The sequence below is a fragment of the Callorhinus ursinus genome, unplaced genomic scaffold (assembly GCF_003265705.2).
Source record: "Callorhinus ursinus isolate GAN/ISIS: 27379988/994484 unplaced genomic scaffold, GSC_fseal_2.0 scaffold10, whole genome shotgun sequence".
Lineage (NCBI taxonomy): Eukaryota > Metazoa > Chordata > Mammalia > Carnivora > Otariidae > Callorhinus > Callorhinus ursinus.
In genome coordinates this window covers 28,902,889-28,920,731 of record NW_027397072.1, presented here as the reverse complement: position 1 = coordinate 28,920,731, position 17,843 = coordinate 28,902,889, and positions in this window count along the sequence as shown.

The window sequence follows — 17,843 nt, the reverse complement described above, 5'->3', positions numbered from 1 at the left end:
AACACAGGTAGCAACCTCTTTGACCTCAGCCGCAGCAACTTCTTCCTAGAAACATCGCCAAAGGCAAGGGAAGCCAGGGCAAAAATGAACTATTGGGATTTCATCAAGATAAAAAGCTTTTGCACAGCAAAAGAAACAGTCCACAAAACCAAAAGACAACCGACAGAATGGGAGAAAATATTTGCAAATGACATATCAGATAAAGGGCTAGTATCCAAAATCTATAAAGAACTTATCCAGCTGAACACCCAAAGAACAAATAATCCAATCAAGAAATGGGCAGAAGACACGAACAGACATTTTTCCAAAGAAGACATCCAAATGGCCAACAGGCACATGAAAAAGTGCTCAACATTGCTCAGCATCAGGGAAATCCAAATCAAAACCTCAATGAGATACCACTTCACACCAGTCAGAATGGCTAAAATTAACAAGTCAGGAAACGACAGATGTTGGTGGGGATGTGGAGTAAGGGGAACCCTCCTACACTGTTGGTGGGAATGCAAGCTAGTGCAACCACTCTGGAAAACAGTATGGAGGTTCCTCAAACAGTTGAAAATAGAGCTACCATTCGATCCAGCAATTGCACTACTGGGTATTTACCCCAAAGATACAAATGTAGGGACCCGAAGGGGTACGTGAACCCCAATGTTTATAGCAGCAATGTCTACAATAGCCAAACTGTGGAAAGAGCCAAGATGTCCATCGACAGATGAATGGATAAAGAAGAGGTGGTATATATACACAATGGAATATTATGCAGCCATCAAAAGGAATGAGATCTTGCCATTTGCAATGACGTGGATGGAACTGGAGGGTGTTATGCTGAGTGAAATAAGTCAATCAGAGAAAGACATGTATCATATGACCTCACTGATATGAGGAATTCTTAATCTCAGGAAACAAACTGAGTGTTGCTGGAGTGGTTGATGGTGGGGGGGATTGGGTGGCTGGGTGATAGACATTGGGGAGGGTATGTGCTATGGTGAGTGCTGTGAATTGTGCAAGACTGTTGAATCACAGATCTGTACTTCTGAAACAAATAACGCAACATATTTTAAGAAAAAAGAAAAAGAAGATGATAGCAAGAGGGGAAGAATGAAGGGGAGTAAGTCAGAGGGGGAGACGAACCATGAGAGATGATGGACTCTGAAAAACAAACAGAGGGTTCTAGGGTGGAGGAGGTAGGGGAATGGGTTAGCCTGGTGATGGGTATTAAAGAGGGCACATTCTGCATGAAGCACTGGGTGTTATGCACAAACAATGAATCATGGAACACTACATCAAAAACTAATGATGTAATATATGGTGAATAACATAACAATAAAAAAGTAAGTATAAAAAAAAATACCACAAGAATAGCCAAATTATTTTTTATTATACCATATGCTTAGCATTCAGGTATTTCTAAAGTAGATAAAACAGATGCACTATATGAGGTCCTGTGTACTATGGGCAGAGTTAACTCATGGATAGAGTCCACAGTTTAGACATCCATGTGATATATATATATATATACACACACACACACACATATTACAATATATATGATATATTACATATCATTGTATTACTGTGGGAAGCAGTAATATATATAAACATAAATACATACTCTATATATAAATGTGTATATATAAAAAGTGTGTAAATAAGTCTGCAGTAAACAGAATATCGAGCTATGGCAACATTTCCATATGATCCATTTGAATATTGACATATGTGGATGACAAGAATCAATAGTTAAGTGAGTGAGAATGTCAACATTAACATCCTGGGTTGTTAATAAAAAACAATAAACCTATATCCGAATTAGATATGTGTCAGAGCCATATCTGCAAGTGTAAAATGGAGGTGTTAGTTTCCCTAGAAGGATGGTTTTGAAGATTATTGGAGATAATGTAGAGAAAAGTCATTCAACACAAAGCCTTACTTGCACACTGTATATAATTGATAAATATCAGTTTTGCTCTTCTAATAAAAGTAAAATTATCCTGATGGTATAGATTTAATATCCACGTAAATTATTTTTGTTGAGTTTCATGTAATAAAATTTTAACATGTTCATCTTTTTTTTTAAGATTTATTTATTTGAGAGAGCGAGAATGAGAGAGAGAGTACATGAGAGGGGGGAAGGGTCAGAGGGAGAAGCAGGCTCCTCACTGAGCAGGGAGCCCGATGCGGGACTCAATCCCGGGACTCCGGGATCATGACCTGAGCTGAAGGCAGTCGCTTAACCAGCTGAGCCACCCAGGTGCCCTAACATGTTCATCTTTTACATGCAAATTTATATAATGCTGAAATCTTTCAAAATGTTCTTTGATTTGTTACTGGAATTTGTTGTTGTTACTGGCATTTTAAACCAGAGTCAAATTAACACTTGATCCTGCTATTATAGGAATAATTTCAAATGCAGCCCATCAGTGCACCAAAAGAAGTACTTGCCACAGGTTTCCCTCTATCCATATGAATAGTTTTTAATATACATAGAAATAAACTTGCTTTTGATGAGAAGTCTAAGGCATGGTGCATGTTGTCAGTGAACCAATAGAGCTAAAATTCCATAATGAGAGGACATAATACAGGCACAACCCATGCACGCTGAAGAAAACAGGAGGACTAGAAAGACAAGGAATAGAAAGAGGAGGGGAAAGAGAAGGAGAAAAAGATCAGTAAAAATGGTAACAATAGTGAGGCATCATTATTAAATTTTGCATAAATAAACATTCCAGTAATGGGCCAATCATAGGCTGAACATACCAGGAAAGTCTTAATGAAAGGAGTGAACTTAATTTGGGCCTTGGGGGAAAAAAAACTAAGGAACATTAGCCTGTAAGTGCAGATTGGAACACATGTCAGGTAAAAGGGTAAGGAGAAACTAGTACAGAGAAAATGTGTGTGGCAGTAACAGGGTGATGAGTAAAGAAACCTACCAGGCTTTCAAAACACAGAATTTAGGGAATCATGGGAAAAAAATTCTGCTGTGGTTCTAAATCATGAAGGATTTGAAATACTAGTGATGAGGACCAGACGTTTTTTTCCCACAGGTCCTAGGAAATTTTTAGGGAAAAGAAAGAAATTTTTTATGTGTAGACTGACAGAAGTTCTCTGGCGTACTAACAATAATAGAAAATCAATTCTAACTTATTTCTGATTTCAACTGAAATGTGTTAGGATTATATCAATTTGGATAAGCTAATTTTGGAACACTAATAACCTTTAAAATGTCCTACGTTTCAAATAACAAAGTTCTGTTTCTTGCCGTTCAAAGCTCTTCTCTGCATCCTTCTCACTCTGGGTTCAAATAGAGCAGCCAGTTTATAACATTGCTCTTCACTACAGCAGAAGTTGAAGATGAATACATATTTTGTTAAGACCATTCATGAATATCACTTTCTACCCTTGTGGTTACCAAATATTAGCTCATTGTTTTTCCTTCAGGTAAGTCCCCAAGTGAGCCAATCTAAAGGTTTCATACAGGAATGGAATCAAGCTGAAATGTAGGGTCTCTTGTGATAGGTGGTAGTTTCTAAATTAGGAAGTGTTAAATAACAAAAATTCTACCAAGTAAATTTTAAAGGTCTAACCAGCTTTTAATAATAAATTCCTAAACCAGGCAGTGATCCTTTCTGGCAAGTAGAGGGGAGTTCCAAAGGACTACAGAAAAGGAGAGGTTTTCAAAGGTGTACAGGGAGTGGAAGAAGAAATGATTAGGGAAGAATCCACTGTTTTTGGCAAAGTTACCTCAAAGGGAATGGAAGAGGGTCTATCAGCAGGAAATTGCCATGTTGAGTAGTTAAAGGTGACATTTCTGGGGGGTTGAAATTGCAGTTAGGTTAGGTATTAAGTCTTGGTTTATTGACTTGGGGCCTTAAACTAAGTGACACCATTTTGGACCTGTGGTATTTTTAACAGAAATAAAGCTGTCCTCTTGATTTGGAGAACTAGAAATAACAAGGTATGTTAATTGTCCTTTGGATAGCTATATAACCACAAAAATATTCTCATTCAAAAATGAGAAGAAGGGCAGACACATTCCAGTCATTTTTCTTCAGCAATTCTAAAATCACACTTAGTAGATAAATTGAGGGCACTTCACTCCAGGTTTAGGGAATATTTACTGTTAGACTTGAATTCTGTTCCCTGGAAATATTTTCATTTCTTGTTGGAATTTTGGTTGGCATTGTGTGAATGTATAGGTCAAGTTGGGAAGAAAGACATCATGACAATTATGTTCATTCCATAAACATGGACTATTTCTCCATTTAGCTCTTTGTTTTTTTGTTTATCAGAGTTGTAGTTTGCTCATGTAGATCTTGTGTATGTTTTGTCAGATTTATATCTATTTCACTTTTGGAGGTCTAATATAAATAGTAATGTGTTTTTAATTTCAAATTCCACATGTTCATTGCTGGTATATAGGAAAGAGAATAACTTTTTTTATATTAACTTTGTATCCTGTCACCTTGCTATAGTCATATATTAGTTCCAGGCGTGTTTTCTGGCAGTTATTTTGGGTTTTTCATATAGATGTTCATGTCATCACAACCAAAGGCATTTTTATTTTTTCCTTCCAAATATGTTTCCCATTAATTTCCTTTTCTTGTCTTGCTGCGTTAGTTTGAATTTCCAGTATGATGTTGAAAACAGTAGTGAGAGGGGATATCTTTGCCTTGTTGCTAATCCTAGCAGGAAAGCTTTATGTTTCTCATCGTTAAGTGTAATGTTAGTTGGAGATTTTTTGTAGATATTCTTTGTTTCTACTTTGCTAAGTAAGAGTTTTTATATTAGAATTACTTTTAAGTTTTATCATTAATAAGTGTTGGATTTTGTCAAATAATTTTTTTAGTCTGTTGATATGATGGATTACATAAATGGATTTTTAAATGTTGAATTATCCTTGCATACCTGGGATAAATCCCATTTGGTTATGATGTATAATTCTTTTCAGTGTTGGATTCGATTTGCCAATATTTTGTTGAGGACTCTTACAGCTATGTTCATAAGAGATATTATTCTGTATTTTTCTTATTATCTCTTTGTATAGTATTTCAGTATTCAGGTAATTCTGGCCTTCTAGAATAAGTTAGGCTGTATGTCCTTTGCTTCTGTATTCTGGAAGAGATTGTAGAGAGTTGGTATAATTTCTTAAGTGTTTTAGAATTCACCAGTGAACACATCTGGACTTGGTGTTTTCTGTTTTGGAAAGTCATTTATCATTGATTCAACTTCACTAATAGATGTAATCCTATTCACATGTCTTTTTTTCCTAGTGTGAGTTTTGGCAGATGTGTCTTTAAGGAATTCATCCATTTCACATGGGTTATTAGATTTGTGGCCATGAAGTTGTTAATAGTTTAAACTCTGTGACTTACTACAAATAGTTTCTACTTCTGTATCTTTTTTTGTAAAGATTTTATTTATTTATTTATGAGAGACAGAGAGAGAGAGGCGCAGAGGGAGAAGCAGGCTCCCAAGGAGCAGGGAGCCTGATGCGGGACTCAATCCCAGAACCCTGGGATCATGACCTTAGCCAAAGGCAGATGCTTAACCATCTGAGCCACCCAGGCGCCCCTACTTCTGTATCTTTAAATTCTTTGGTCTTCCATTTCTAGTGTCTAATCTGCCATTAATCCTATCCAGCACTTTAAAATTTTTTAATAATAAGTTTTTCTGTTAATGTGTGATTGGATCATTTTTAATTTTTCATTTATCTTCTGTCATGCTTACATTTTCCTCTGTCGTCTTATACATAAACATCTTGATGTATAGAAACCATATTATGTTCTTCTTTGCTAGTTGTTTTTTTGTCTCCATCATTTATGGAATTTCTGAGTCTCTTTATATTTATTCATTTTTCTCCCATTTATGGATTAAATTTTCCTTTCTGTGAATGCCTGGTAATATTTATTGGACACTAGATATTGTGATTTGTGTTATGGGTTTCTGGATTTGTTTTTTATTACTTTATATCATTTTGGATTTTGTTCTAGCATAGTTTTACTGTTTTCAAATAAATGTTACCACTTCAAGTTTTGCTTTTAATATTTGTATGACAGGTTCAGAGTAGCCTTAATTTAATCTCAAATAAGATAGTAATCTTCTGATAGTGAAGACTGGACTTCCACTCTAGAGAAAGCAAAGACTTCATGGAGAATAAATAAGTCACCTAAGTTAAGCAATATCACGTGTGTAATGCTTAAATCACAACTTTGGAGACTGTACATTTTATCCAGTTGGCATTGAAAAAATCAGGAATGTTTGAAAAAAAAATCAAATGTTTGATGGAGGCATGAACTATGATTATAACTTTATTTGAAAATTTGCCTGTCAGCAATGATCAGAAAGTGATTGAGAGAGTAAAGAGGAAATCTATGAGGTTTGTAGCAACTTTGGAAACGTCAAAGAAAATTATATTGTTAATGCATTATATAAATTTAATTCAAGCAACCCTAGCAGTTAGAGTGAGGGAAAAAATGCAAAGCTAGGGGAAAAAAAGCCTATTGCTCTATGTTAGTGGGCTAATTTTCCAATACAAATAAAGAAATGTTCTACTTTGAATTTTTATTAAGGTGGAAGCCCAGGAAATGAAGTTACAGTGCTACCTGGAAATAAAGCTTTAATATTGATAGGCTTCTTGTGTCCTACAACAAAATAGAAACTAGCATGTAACAATGCTATGTTCAGTACTTGACAATATTGTGCTTTTGTTTTTTTTAACTGGCAACTGGGAAATATCTTTTTACCCACTAACAAATTATTACTATCTTATGCTGAGATCTGTTACATGTTATTGATAGCTTCTGTGTCGTAAACTTTACTGTTCTGGGAGATGGTTTGTGACTTTATGGAAACCATCGAATTAGTATCCATAAGTGCCGATGGTTACATGAAAAAGGACATCAGTTAAATTTCATTAACTCATTCATATGGAAATAAAATTTGTGTTTAAAAAAAAGGATCACACAACAACTGACTTGATAGTAATCCATTTAATTTACTTCATCATGATTCCATTTCTCATTAATTTCATCAATACCAGTCATTTTGCCAATAACAAATTTAATTGCCTATTTCATAAAAAATTGATACATGCTTTAGAATTGGAATGGAAGAGATTTGAATAGTTGAAAATGCATAAAAATGAAAACAATACTGTAAAAGTAAGAGTGGTTACATAATTGATTGCAACCATGGTTTCTTTGGCACTGTAATTAATGTTAGGTATACTGAATCTCCAGCTTCTAGTAACTGGAAACTCTTTTGTATGATTTATTTATTTTAGAGAGAGAGAGAGAGAGAGTGCACTAGGACATAAGTGGGAGGGGCGGGGAGAGAGAATCTCAAGCACACTCTGCACTAAGCATGGAGCCCAATGTGGGCCCTATCTCAGGAGATTATGACCTGAACTGAAACCAAGAGGTGGACACTCAACTGACTATGCTACTCAGGCACCCCATAATTGGTAATATCTTATGCTCAGCCTTCCACAGGATGAATTTATATCACCAGGTCTGGTAATATAAATACATTTTTTTAAATACCTAATTTTTGTTTGTTTCCAGTTTTTATTTAAATTCTAATTAGTCAACATTTAGGTTAATATTGGTTTTAGGAGTAGAATTTAGTGATTTATGACTTAGATTTAACACCCAGTGCTCATCACAAGTGCCCTCCTTAATACCCATCACACATTTAACCTATTCCCCACCTACCTGTCTTCCAGCAATCCTCAGTTTGTTCTCTATAGTTGAGAGTCTCTTACAGTTTGCTTCCCTCTCTTTTTTCCCCCTCCGCCTATGTTTATCTGTTTTGTTTCTGAAATTCCACTTGAGTGAAGTCATATGGTATTTGTCTTTCTCAGACTGACTTATTTCACTTAGCATAATATACTCTAGCATCATCCATGTCATTGCAAATGGCAAGACTTCATTCTTTTTATGGCTGAGTAATATTCCATTGTATATATTTACCACCTCTTCTTTATCCATTCATCAGTCGATGGACATTTGGGCTCTTTCCATATTTTGGCTGTTCTTATTAATGCTGCTATAAACATCAGCGTGCATATTTCCCTTCAATTCATTGTTTTTGTATCCTTTGGGTAAATACCTACTAGTGCAATAGCTGGATTCTAGGGTACTTCTATTTTTAACTTTTTGAGGAACCTCCATACTATTTTCCAGTGTGGCTGCACCAGTTTGCATTCCCACCAACAATGTAAGAGGGTTCCCATTTCTCTGCATCCTCACCAATGTCTGTTGTTTCCTGTGTTGTTCACTTTAATCATTCTGATAGATATGAGGTGGTATCTCATCATGGTTTTGATTTGTACTTCCTTGATGATAAGTGATGTTGAGCATCTTTGCATGTGTCTGTTAGCCATCTGGATGTCTTCTTTGGAAAAATGTTTGTTCATGTCTTCTGCCCATTTTTTAACTGGATTATTTGTTTTTGGGGTGTTGAGTTGGATAAGTTATTTATAGATTTTGGATACTCACCCTTTGTCAGATATGTCATTTGCCAATACCTTCTCCCATTCCAAAGGTTGTCTCTTGGTCTTGTTGCTTGTTTCCTTCGCTGTGCAGAAGCTTATTATCTTGATGAAGTCCTTTTATATTGCTTTTGTTTCCCTTGATTCTGGAGATGTATATAGTAAGAATTGCTATGGCCAATGTCAAAGAGGTTGCTACCTATGTTCTCCTATAGAATTTTGATGGTTTCCTGTCTCATATTTAGATCTTTCGTCCATTTTGAATTTACTTTTGTGTATGGTGTAAGAAAGTGGTCCAGTTTCATTCTTCTGCCTGTGACTCTCCAATTTTCCCAACATCATTTGTTGAAGACACTGTCTTTTTTTCCATTGGACATTCATTCCTGCTTTGTTGAAGATTAACTGACCATAGTTGTAGGTCCATTTCTGGGTTGTCTATTCTGTTCCATTGATCTATGTGTCTGTTTTTGTGCCAGTATCATACTCTTTTCATGACTATAGCTTTGTAATACAGCTTGAAGTCTGGAACTCTGATGCCTCCAGCTTTGCTTTGCTTTTCCAAGATTGCTTTCACTATTTGGGGTCTTTTGTGGTTCCATACAAACTTTAGGATTGTTCTAGCTCTGTGAAAAATGTAGGTATTTTGATAGGGGTTGCATTAAATGTGTAGATTGCTTTGAGTATAGACATTTTAACAAGATTTGTTCTTCCAACTTGGGAGCACCCAAACATATAAATCAATAACAAAGATAAACTCATTGATGATAATACAGTAGTAATAGAGGACTTTGCACCCTACTTACAGCAATGGACAGATCATCTAAGCAGAAAATCAACAAGAAAACAATGGCTTTGAATGACACACTGGACCTGTTGGACTTAACAGATATATTCAGAACATTGCAATCTAGAGCAGCAGAATACACATTCTTTTAAAGTATACGTGGAACATTCTCGGAATGGATCACATACTTGGTCACAAATTAGGCCTCAACAAGTACAAAAGGACTGAGATCAAACCATGTATATTTTCAGCCCACAACGTTATAAAACTTGAAGTCAACCACAAGAAAAAAATTTGGAAAGACCACAATTACATGAGGTTAAAGAATATCCTACTAAAGAATAAATACCTAATTTTATCAGACTGCAGTTGTAGTGGAAATAGTCTGTCATTTCTCAACTTGAAAATTTGAGAGTAGTCCAATCAACATTTAGCTAAAAAAAAAGTCTTAGAATGAAGCAAGATCACTCCATTTCCTTTAAATACTTCCATCATATAGATTCTATTACTATATTAATAGACTCACTATACCAATTCTATGAAAAGGAATACATTTTTTAAAAATCAGGAGAGGAACAAGAAATGGTCAATATACAAAAGCAAGTGCCCTCTGTCAGAATTACAAGCAGTTGAGTTAACTTATTGGCAATCATCACTGCATACAGTCTTGGAAAATATAATAGTTAATATGTATGCCTAATTTGTTTTCAGCAATAGTGACTTTATAGAATGAATTGAGAAGTGTCATCTATTTTCTGAAAGGGTCTGTCAATATTCTTTAAAAAATATGTATAGATTGTACGTATATATACATAAATATATGGTGGTGGCTATCTGGTGGTCTGAACAATGAGATTTTTAATTATGAATTCACTATCTTTTTGTTATGGGTCTATTCAGACTTTTTTTCCCCTTTTTGAGTCAGTATTAGAAATTTCTAAGAATGTTATTTTGTTGCCTAATTTGTTGACATAAAATTATTCATCGTATTCCCTTTTAATGACTAATAAGTTTTAAATACCATTAGTCATTAGGGAAATGGAAATTAAATCCACAGTGAGAAATGTTTGCACACATATTAGAATGGCTTTTGTCAAAAGGTCAGAAAATAGTAAGTGTTGGCTAGGATTTAGAGCAGTTGGAGCCCTCATATATTCCTACAGCCCTCATATATTCCTACATTAAAATGCAACAGCTAGTTTGGAACACTGTTTCACAGTTCCATACAGTTATGCAATAAATTTACCATACGGCCCAGGAATTCCACTCTTAGTAATCTACAGAAGAGACATTAAACCATATAAGCACACTAAGTCTGCATCTGACTGTTGATATCAGCATTATTCATAATAGTCAAAAACTGGAAATAAGGCGAACACCCATTAACTAGTGAATAGATCAATTTCTACACTGAGATACTATTTAATAATGCAAAGTAACAAGCTATGGATACATACTTTTATTTATTTATTTTTATATATATACCTCAAAAACCATGTGCTAAGTAAAAGAAGCTAGTTGCAAAAGATGATATAATGTATGATTTTATTTATATGAATTGATCAAAGAGGTAAATTTATTATGGCAAATAGCACATCAGTGGTTGCCTCTGGATTGAGGCAAGGTAGCAGTAGAAATTGACAATAACCAATCTCCAGGGAATTTTAGAGGCTAGCAAAAAAAAATTTTTTAAAGCTGGATTGTTTATGTATACAACTATGCAAATTTACAAAAAGCCATTTAACACAAATTTTACATACCGCAAAATTTACCTCAATGAAGCTATAAAAAAAATTGAATTAGTGGTCTAAATTCCAGTGCTGAAATCCTCTTACCCTATTATATTCAGATGGAGTGATGGGACTGTCAGATTGAGCAAAGTGCTAAAATATGGAAAGAAGAAAGTCTTTCTCCTGACCTCTTACCATGAAGCAACTGTTTAAACATATGGCAGATGCACTGATGGTATACAACCTGTGCTGAAACCTACTTATATACTTGTTACCCTAAATCTTATATTGTCCCACTAGTATTATGACTTTTAGCCTCTACAATATATTCCTTGGAGTGTAAGATAGCCTCTTGCCTTGAAAATCATTAATATTTTGGCCCTTGGAAGGACAGGATCCTATTCAGCACAAATACCTTCATTTAAATTATCTTTTAAAGTGCCAGTTATTTGCTACTAATTTCTGTAGCCTACACATTCTTAAAAATGTACAACACTAAAGAAGGCAATGAATTTGACTTTTGGATTACATGGTATATTCTAGAAAATTAAGCTTTTTAAAGATGATGTTGAGTAGCATTCATATTAACCTATTAAAAGAACACTAAAAGAGGGAAATAAACAAATGCAAAAGCAGAACAGTGTCCAATATGAAAAGATTTGAGCCACTCTTGACCTCTGGTATTTAATAAACATTTACTTTGCATAAAGAGTTATAAGTGCTGAGAGTAGGTTTATTGTCTTTTTTAATCTGCAAATTAATTGGAGAGTTAAAGAATCTTATCTAGGTCATCTTTCTCATCATCAAAATGGTCCTATTCAATTAGATACAGTTGTTAAAATGAGCGTGACACTCACAGTTTCAAGTTGCCACCTGGGAATAGGAGTCAGTGATTGTTTCCATTAGGTAATTTAACCTGATTGCATCTTGATAGTCTCACTATCCAGGTAGAGAGATAAGGGTGATGAAGCACTGCCTTTGATAAATGTTGTCCACAGCATGGTCAGGCTTTGTTTGTGTCTGGATCTGCTTATAATTGGTAATTATTTTTTTCAATTTCCATTCCCTTGCTTAGCTGATCTCTACTGGCAACAGATTAACTGTACTTGAAGGCTGGTGCATAGTCCATAATAAACATATAATGTCTTTCTGAAAGATGGTAACGTATTAAATAGCATGTTCTGCTTATTTTGCTCATATTTTTGCTTTATCCAGATTTCAATTGCCATTGGTCTTAACCTTTCATCACTTCTTTTTTTTTTTAAAGATTTTATTTATTTATTTGAGAGAGAGAGAGAGAGTGAGAGAGAGAGAGAGCCCAAGAGGGGGTAGGGTCAGAGGGAGAAGCAGACTCCCTGCTGAGCAGGGAGCCGGATGTGGGACTCGATCCCAGGACTCCGGGATCATGACCTGAGCCAAAGGCAGTCACTTAACCAACTGAGCCACCCAGGCGCCCCCTTTCATCTCTTCTTGATTCTTTTCTCTGGTTTCTTTTTTTCTGGATCCTAATCATGATCATAAATGTCTTGATCACCTTTATAACTTATCTTATTCTCCCTAGGCTAGCAAGATCATGGAACCCTTGAATTAGAAGGAAAGATGAAGATCTTTGAATTCTATCCAGTGAGGGAAGACCCTGAAATCACTGAAGATTATAGTTATAGTTGAGGCTAAGTAAAAATAGCATATGTTCTAACACACTTAATTTTATTTTATCTTCAACAGTATTATGAGGTAGGTAGGACTTGTAGTTTTTAACATAACATCTGTCATGTGGATGAAGCTTAAAAAACTTAAAAAGGCCATTCATAATTGACAGTGGCTTCATCTGAAGGAGGATAGAAGTGAATCATGAGATTTTAATCAAATCTATTCAATCTTAGGGTCTACAATAAGTCTTATTATTTTTTTATTTAAATTCAATTAGCCAACATATAGGACATCATTAGTTTCAGATGCAGAGTCCAGTAATTCATCAGTTGCATATAACAGTAAGTTTTAAGAATGACAAAGGGCTGTTAGAACAGTTTTTAAATACTGAGAAGCAAGATGACTATCAGCTTAGAATGTCAGTATCTGTGGGGTAATAAACATGCTGCTTTTTAAAAGATTTTACTTATTTGAGAGCATGAGTGAGAGAGCACAAGCAGGGGGAGCAGCAGTGGGAGAGGCCCAGGCTTCCTGCTGAGCATGGAGCCTGATGCGGGGATTGGTTCCAGGAGTCCGGGATCATGACATGAGCCAAAGGCAGACACTCAACTGACTGAGCCACCCAGGCGCCCCAAATAAGCATGCTTCTTACAGATCTCTTAAATATCTAGGAAAACCTTTGCCTTTAGCAACCAGTAGGTTGTCTCACAGTTTGCTTATGGCACTTTTTTTTTTTTTTTGCTAATATCTTGAATTTCATGACTTAACATGTTTAGGAAGTTTGTCTAGTTCATGTCAGAACAAAAAATGTCAAGGCTAAGACATAATATAGACATTTAGTGTGAGGTAAATTTCTGGGGTATATAATTATTCATGGAATATGAATAAAGATTTGATGTCTGAAATCTTAACAGATGATAGGGGAAACCATAGGGAGGCGGCAATAGATTTTAAGCAACATCAAAAGCATTTCCAAATAAACAAGTACCTTAGCAAACAGTCCAACCTGAGAAGACCACTGCCTTACTACATAACACCTCAGATGCTAGACTTTCAGTAACGTACATGAAGTAATTTGTCTATGGTCCCATAAAAAATAAAGGCCCTCTTTATTTTTCCTGCAGTTTGTACACATTGGGCATGGACTGTGAGACTGTCCAGTTCTTAGTATTCCAGTAAATTCTCACGGGGACTTATTTCAAATCAAAATGACAGAAGATCAATGAAATTCCAAATATGCCAGGGATTTTCACCACAGGGATATTTTAGGATTTCAGTCTCTGCAATATAGATACTTCAACCACAGTGACAATAACCATGATCAGAACAAGATCAGTAACAAAGCTGACAGATTCAGAAGATAACTCTTGACATAGAGCATCTCCTATTTTCTAAACCTATGGCCTAGACCCCTGTCAGAATCCAGATGGGGATCTGGTGACTTTAGTCATGAATGGAAGAAATTGGCCTGGTCGGCAGGAATACTATTACATCACCCATACTACACTGAGCTTAAGACAGTGGCATTTTGTACATAAATGTTACAGAAAAAGCTAGTTATATTGTGTGTGCGACATTCTTGACTTTTGATGTAACACAACTATTTAAACTCTAATAGCTCCACCCTCTTAAAAACTTCCTGCTTTCTGTTTTAAGGAGTTAGCACCAGCACATTTATTTATCTGGTTTACACCTCATTAGAGTTCATTGGCTAATGAAGCTAACCTACAGCATGAAACGACATTTAGTGACTTTCAAATGTCAGCAATCACAGGAAAACAATCTTTACCAGATTAAACAATGTGTTACATCAAGTTTCTGAACCTGTAGGTCACATTAGCCCATAGCAACAGAGACACTTGGTAGAGACTGCAGATACTTGAGTTATTTGAGAAAAACTCTTTTAACTAATGTATTCTATTTGAAGCTCAACAAACTTTACCCAGTGTATAAATGTGTAGCAAAATCAAAGGAGACAGCTTTATAGAAAGATATTTTGGATTAGAATCTCAGGGTTGTAATTTATTGATTTTATATATTTGTTCTGTTGCTTGTCAACTCTGTCCACCTTGGTAGTAAAGAGTTTAGTCATCCTATTCAATAATATTTAGATGGTTACATATTTAGATTGCTTGGTCTCATTAAAAATGAAAATTCAGAATTCTTTTAAATTCATTTCAAGATATGATTTGCTATATCTTATAAATAATGAGAAAATTATTTTCCTCCGCTATTAGAACCTCAAACCTAACCTGATTTACCTATTTGACATTTCTGTTTTCACTTTCACCATACTATGCCATGTTGCTTCATCTATACCAAATGAGATGGTACTGTTCTGGACTCAAAATACTTGGGCTCTAGTCTTCACTCCTTATTCCAGGTACTTAATCTTTTGGATCCTCAACTTCTCTGCTTATAATAAAGATCAAATAGCATGGACTTGTAGGATTGGCCCTTCCTGTATTCATTTATTCAGTCACTCATTGATCCATTCACTGAATCCATATTGAATGCCTAACTTGTGATGGGCATGCTCTTCGGTGATAAATAAGAACAGGACATACAAAGGCCCTGCTCTCATTTAGCTTACATTCTAACAAGTAAATACTTATTACAGTGGTGAGTGGGGGATGCTCTGAGCAGCACAAGAAAATGCTTATAAAGTCTGGCATTATGCCTGGTTTTCGAAAGTCCTCAATAGGTAAATGTTGTCCTTATCATTGTTATCTTCCCCTCTAAGTAACTAGAACATAATCCTACTCTTAATTATTGTCTGTCCAATATTGTAATATCTTAAATATTATACACTAGGTATCATCTAGCCTTAACATTACAAGTCTGGGAACATAGCTAGTATTCAATAAATATATCCAAAATTGAACTCTAAGTTCCCTTTCAACTCTAAAATACTGTGAGTCTCCGAATGGTATTGAACTAGTGGCTTGTGATCTATACTCCGAAAGCAAGTCATTTGGGGCACCATAGATATTCAATTTATCATGAGAGGCATCTGATTGAATTGTGTCAAGGGTTTGTTTATTGACAGAGGGGTAGATAGTGTTTATTGGTTTTCAGATTGTGCCTCATTGTAAAGCTCAGAATAACTCCAGCAGCTTCAAAGAAACAAGATCACTCTCCTTTGATAAAATGAAGCTATAAAATAGGTAGCATTGCCACAAAAAGAGATCTCAACCTCACATAAAAAAGGGAAAAATTGCTGATGATTACAAGGATTTTGCATAACAGCTGGTGAACCTAACAGTTATTCTATAAGCCAGATTTGGTGGTAAAACTAGATACCATTGGATTTTCATCCCTCTTGGCTCTGTTTTACCTACTTGGGAGCTATGTGTTATACCATAGTCTTTCGAAGGTCTTCTTGTCTTTGCCAACTCCATTTTCCTGTACTATGAACTTAGTCTGTCTTTAGATCTCCCAAAACATGTTTTCTCTTTGTTGACACTATCTCTCTTTCAAGGCTGATCAATGTAAACCTGATCCTGCTCTAAGACTCAGACTTTCTCAGAGATTAATTTCAAAGCATTAACTTGTCTGAACCTTAAGGAATCAGTAATTCTAATTGTCTTCAATTATGTTTCTTCAATGGGAGGGTCTACACCTCTGTCTTCAAATAAGAATTCATATTTAAAGTGGTTTTTAAAAGTTTTTCCATGGAATTATTCCATTTTTTATATTCTATTTTGAATTTCTAATTTCTTACAGATATGCCCACATCTTAGTCTTGCTATAAACACTGCAAACAAGTATACTGTCTCAATTTATTCTATAAATGACCACTAAATGATGAATCACATATTATTTACTAGACCAATACATTCATTTCATTCATAATGATGTTTAAACTACAGTGGTTCCTACCTAACAGGGATTGCTCCTAAGATTAGGAATGGGTGGGGTGGAGGGGTAGTGGGGCTCCACAATATAGAAGCTAGTCATTACTGACATGATAATAATGTAGTCTCAAACATGTCATGTTGTAGTTTGGGTTTCCATTCTCTTATTTGTTATGATCAAGATAACCATATATCCAATTTGCCCAGTACAATTCCTGTCTACAACAGTTGCCTGGACTAATTATTATCACTTCTTTCATTCTCAAAAGTGTATTTGTTTGGATGACTCATTCTGTGGTAACCCATCATAGATCACTCAAATGGAGGCAGATCTCTCTGTGTTTTTTGGATCAAGCACATGCCCCCATTCTGCTAAGTCATCTAGAAACATGTCCTCTATGAAGAAGACTTTATTTACTGTCAACTATAGTCTTAGTTATGGTCTATTAGGTGTAGTTATAAGTCCAAGGGTGAATATGGATTGAAATGAAAGTGATAACATAAAATACCTGGTGGTCACACATTTCTTCTTGAGTTTCTAGTTCCAGAGAAAGCTACTATTACATAATTAACATTGACTTAGAGGCAACAAGTGACAATAGAATACAGAAGTAGGAAGGAATGTGAATGCATTCCCCTTTGATTTGGAGAGCAAACTAAAATTAATCTGAGAAAAGTAAGAAAAAAGGAATTTTAACTATGTATCAGGAGAAATGTTCTCTATAGCATGTTCCTCTTACTTTATGCCTATCTCCTAAAAAGTGATGGAAATATCTGTGTCCTTCATGCTTAAGGCCAGAAGTTTCTAAGTCGGTGCTTTAAGGATTGAACTGGTTTTCACTGTGGGTTGAGTCATATAAACCAATTGGATTTTACTATCAATAATACCATAAATTAATAATTTTTGTATACTTTTATGTACTTGATTTTTTCAAATCATGAAATTGGATATACTTAATCATTTTTTTCAAACTTTAAAAAAGGGGTTTATTAGCATTCTATAAAACCATTACTCTTAGAACATATAAACCAGTCAAATTTATTAATTTAGTTGAGAAAGAAAATTCAGTTTAACTGATTATATTCTTGTTAAAGAATAAATTAGTCTATAAAGAAGATGTGGTATATATATATATATATATATACACAATGGAATATTATGCAGCCATCAAAAGGAATGAGATCTTGCCATTTGCAACGACGTGGATGGAACTGGAGGGTGTTATGCTGAGTGAAATAAGTCAATCAGAGAAAGACATGTATCATATGACCTCACTGATATGAGGAATTCTTAATCTCAGGAAACAAACTGAGGGTTGCTGCAGTGGTGG